The sequence below is a fragment of the Capricornis sumatraensis genome, chromosome X, assembly GCF_032405125.1.
Source record: "Capricornis sumatraensis isolate serow.1 chromosome X, serow.2, whole genome shotgun sequence".
NCBI lineage: Eukaryota > Metazoa > Chordata > Mammalia > Artiodactyla > Bovidae > Capricornis > Capricornis sumatraensis.
The window spans coordinates 119,053,729-119,058,720 of NC_091092.1; the positions used below are offsets into that span (position 1 = coordinate 119,053,729).

At 50.8% G+C, this 4,992-nt stretch overlaps 1 pseudogene; it reads right to left on the reverse strand.

Annotated features, from left to right (window-relative positions):
- Positions 1–1,504: 1,504 nt before the first annotated feature.
- On the reverse strand, positions 1,505–2,537 carry LOC138071901 (melanoma-associated antigen B4-like; annotated as a pseudogene).
- Between the last annotated feature and the right edge of the window lie 2,455 nt (positions 2,538–4,992).

The window sequence follows — 4,992 nt, forward strand, 5'->3', positions numbered from 1 at the left end:
CATCCATTGACCTGAGGACACAGCGCTTAAGCTAAGGCTTTTATGTCCCTGAGAATCAGGAAGGATAAATGAGGGCATATTGATCTTTTCAAGGTATCTGACATTGCATGTGTTCATGACCACATTGTCCCTGAGTAGTTTTGTCTTCTTTCATACCACTCATTTATCAGCATTTTTCAAACTTTATTCCAAAACAGTTCTTTGGGACAGGGCCCCATGTATCCAACGAGACACATTTTTTGGAGTGTTTAGAGGAAAATTGAATGGAAAGACATGATGTCTGGCTTAGGCTGGGAGAAGTGGCACACTGTGGGCTCTGCACTAATCCAGATCAGGGGACTAGTCCCAGGAAGGTCATTTCATCAGTTTGTGAACTTGAGAGATTGGCAGGTTATCCATCCATAAATGCAGTCTGCTAAATCCGATCCTACATGAATGATGGAATGCATGTACTGCATATAAAGCAGTGGCATACTGATGAAGAAGCATTGGTTTGTAATAAGTGGGAGTTATGTTACTATGAACCCCTCAAATACCACCTTCCCATCTGAGTATTTTTAATCCAGGAGAGAGCAGAGAATATGCAGTGAATTAGCACAAAAGAAACAAATACTCTTAAATGAGCTAAATAAGTCACAGTTTTTTTTATTTTTACTAAAAGGAAGTTTAAAATAAGGTAAACCACAAGTTAAAGACTTTTTACTCTATTCTTTTCTTCATTTTCTTTTCCTTTCTCAATAGTTTCTGTGGTCTTCCTTCACATTTGCATGAAAATCACTCTTGCAGTGCTATGTTACCTACCTGCAGATCAGAAAGACAATATAGATGGCTCCTGAATCTTTTATGTCTACCAAAACTGTACCTTTAAAACTCTTAAAACAGCAGTGAATATAACAGTAGTATCATTACCAAATTAATACTCTGAAGAAAAACAACCTCTTACAAGTAAAAATATTTGAAAAAAAAAAGAAACATATAATATGTAGAAGTTACTTGTGTGAAACAGAGAAATATGATCGAAATAAATGTGATCTACCCACTACTACCACGCGCTCTTTAGAAGCTTGAATGCTTTTTAAGAAACATTCTCTTCTAATGTCATGTTATCTTGTTTGCATTGTGAACCATATATTCAGTACTTTTAGTGTGTTTTATAAATACCCAAACTTTTAAAACATGAAAACAGCTAGAAACTATGATTTATAAAATTCATACATTTGAATTGTGAAGCACAATAAAACTTATCCAAAGTAAGAACATTTGAAAATACTAAAACCTCCTTCACCTCTTCACCTTTCTACTTTAAATCATCATTCACTATATATCTCTCATATGGATAAAAGAAAACAGATATATATTTTGTTAAACTAGACCTAAACTCGCTTACCTTTTAAAGCTGTAACAAGTTACTGGTTTTCTTCCCTCCACCCCTACTGCTCTGCACTATTTAGGAGCTTGACTGCTTTCTTCCAACCCAAAGGGAACAAAGTTCTCTGCCCCCTCCCTAGATATGGGAGGAGCTGCGGGACTTGGCCCTGGAAGGGGCACTGGCTTCAGCCATGGGTGGAGCCCTGGCCGCACCTCTCAGCCCTGCTCTCTCCGCCTGATCTCTCAGAGCCTCATCATAGAGGTCTGGGAAGGAACTAGGGACCCTACCGTGGAACTTGGCTAGAACCTCCAGTACCTTCATCTTACTGGTCTCAGCACAAGCTCTCGGGCCCCACAGGAACTCGTAGCACGGAGGATCACTATTGGGCACCTGGCGGTAGTTCAGGTACTCCTTCTGCACCAGATCTTTGGTGATGAGCCTTCTGGGCTCCCCAAAGATCCAGTGCCTCCTCCCAGCATAGATCCCCAACATACTGAGGAATTCCCAGATCTACTCCTCGGTGGCGCGGTTACCATTCATGAAGATGACCCCGAGGAGCACCATGAGGAGACCAGACTTGGGAAGCCCCCCCCTCACCACTCGGACAATCGTTTCCCCCGAGGGTGAGCTGGCTGATGAGGGTGTAGATGTTCCTGCTACGGTCGACTTCCTTCATCTCCAGGCCAAAGACCAGCTCCAGGCGCTCAAGGGCTGTACTGAGGATCTCAGGGAAGTGCTGCCTGTACTTCCTGCTGACGATTTTCATCAGGGCATTCTGCGTGACGGCTTCCTTCTTGGTGTACCTCTCCAGCAGGAACTCCACCAGTATCCTGGCCTTCCTGGCCAGAGGATCTCTGCGAGTGCTCTGAGTGGCAGGGGCTGCCTGGGAGGCACCTGCACTTTCCTCCTCTGGGCCCTGGGCTCCTTCATCAGATCCTGCACAAGAAGGTCCTGCATCAGGAGAGCTAGGGGCCATGGCTCCCTGAAGCTCCTGGTGATCGCCAGCAGCAGGGCAGCTCAGGGGAGAACCCTGAGGGGCAGAAGAGGTGGAGGAGGGGCACTCCTCCTTTGGGGCTGCAGCAGCACTCGCCTGGGCCTCCTGAGTGTCCCCCCAGACCTGGTGGCGTTTCCCGCGGGCATGGAACTTGTTCTTGTGCCTCCGAGGCATGCTGACAGCAGGTCAGGGGACGCAGGTGGGAGTGCGGGCAGGAAAGAAGGCAAGGAGGGCACCTGGAGGAGGGACAAGGACATGCTGTGAGAACCTTCAGCGAGGAGAGTCTTCCCTGGCTTGAATGGAAGCCGCCTCTGAGGGGTCCTCGAGGCCAGTGCTCTAGGACCCACAGGGTTCCTGTTCTCCTGGCCAGCCTGTCTCCTGAGACCGCTGAATAGCAAGGGAGAGTGAGCCCTGGGGTGCAGCAGACAGTCCTGCCTGGGCGTTAGAAGGGGCGGGGCAGTGGGACCTGGCAGGGGAGGCAAGTCCTCTCAGCTGACATTCAGAGTCAGGATGAAAATTGGTGCGATACACCTCCATATCCAACACCCCCTCTCTTGCACCCAGCCCGTTCCCTCTCCTGTCTGAAATTGACGCTGCCACCTTCCCTGTCACCCCAGACAAGGATAGGAGGGAGTACTCAGCCTCCCATGGAGGGTCCCAGGACCTTCCCTTCTTCTGTGTCGTGGTTGCCCCTTCACAATCAGGCTCAAGCTCCCCTCTCAGACCACTGCCCCACTTTCCGATGTTTGGCTGGAAGCGGTGATCACAGGGGAGGGTACTGAGCTGCCCGTTTGTCACCGAGGCTGGTCCTCATCCTGACTCTCCCCGAACCCTGACATCCTCTCTCTACTGACCAGCTGTCAGCAACTCAGACCCAAGTCCCCTCTTCTTTGAGTGTTCCGTGTCCGAGGTAGCAGTGAGGGAGCCCCTCAGCCTTTAGAGCAGCCCGACGGGTGCCCGGATGATCCGCAGCCAAATCGTGGTGAGTGGGGGTTTACACATGGCTGCCGTTCTGCTGCATGGAGACCCTCAGTACCCCCGAGGGTCCCTTCTTCACTCCACAGGGCTCGTGGCTCTCCCACTACTGAGCGGAGCTGGGGTCCAGCAGAGCCTGACTGAGGCATTCTTTCCCGAGACCCCCTAGGGGTTACTGGATGGTCTTGGGGCCTAAGAGCTAGGCTGGATCCTCTGGTCTGAGTGCAGGGCTAGGGTGCCCAGAGGCTGTGCAGCCCCCTCTTTTCAGATAGAAAAGGGATTCGGGGTGCAGAGACATGTCCCTGCACTTGTAACTCACGTGATGTCCGATCTTGACACCCGATGACACTTGGGACTGCTCCCTCTGGCCACCGTCAATGGCAGCTCTGAGATAGCGGCACTGTCAAGGATGGCGTCGCTCCCCCAGCGTGCTTAGGAGGACGTCACTTCATGTCCTGCGTATCTGGGCTCCAGGAGGACAGCAGGGGCGGGACCTGGACAGGCGGGTTTCCGGGGGAGCTTCTCCCGGGATTGGCACGTGGACTTTGCCTTGACTCTTAAGGGGTCCTGGGACGTCCCTGTCCTGAACTGTTAGCTGGCTTACTCCATGCCTCTCACTTGTGTCAGCACCCGCAGCAGGAAGAATTGGGGAGCCCACACCTAACAGCTGTTCTGGAGCCCACGAGACCAACAGCGAGGGCTCTCTGGGCTCCCTCTTCTGGAGTAAGTGATGCTCTGTCATTCTCCATGCCTTGCCATAACCCCTGTAGATGCTGGGCTACGTCCCATCTGCTGATCCGAGGACAAGGCCTCATATCGAAAATGTGAACCCCCGAGTCTCCTGGTATGAAGTGCACATACGTCTCATCTCACCATTTCTACACAAGGCTTCCTGAAAATGGCTGCTACAGGTAAGATGAGCTGAGAGGGAAGGATGGGAGACTGTCTTCTGAGGTGTGGAACCCCTCACATCTCACTCAGAAACTTCATTCATATTGACTGCTGACAGGGCCTGGAAATCCTTCCCTTTCTGGTATAAGTCCACCCCTGTCCCCAGCCATGCTCATACAATTCCAGAAGAGTAAGTGAAGGGGCTCCTTAGCCTGACAGTTCTCACTGTGGGCTCTCAGTCGACTGCAGGGTCATTGCTCAAAAGTTCTGAGATGAAGTTCTGTCGCTTTTACAATTCCTGTGATACTAACTTTTCTCTTTTAGTCCCTGGGTGATAGTCTATTAAGGTGATCATTTCAAAGGGCCAGTTCTCATCCCCTAGCATTCCCTGGTGGCTCAGACACTAAAGAATCTGCCTGCGGTGCGGGAGACCTGGGTTCAATCCGGGGATTGGGAAGACCCCATGGAGGAGGGCATGGCAACCCACTCTAGTATTCTTGCCTGGAGTTTCCCGTTGGACAGAGGAGCCTGGTGGGCTACAGTCCATGGGGTCGCAAAGAGTTGGACACAACTCAGTGAATAAGCACACACACAACAAACTTTGTGCTGGTTATTTCATGATCTGGGCTGTACTGCCGCACCAAGCCAAGCTTTGGTGCCCTATGGGCCTGGCATGGGCCCTCGGAGGTGCTGCCTCAGATTCCTTCCGTGAAGCAGTGGAGATTCATGATCCCAGGGCAGAGTGGAAGAATCCAGGGCTCAA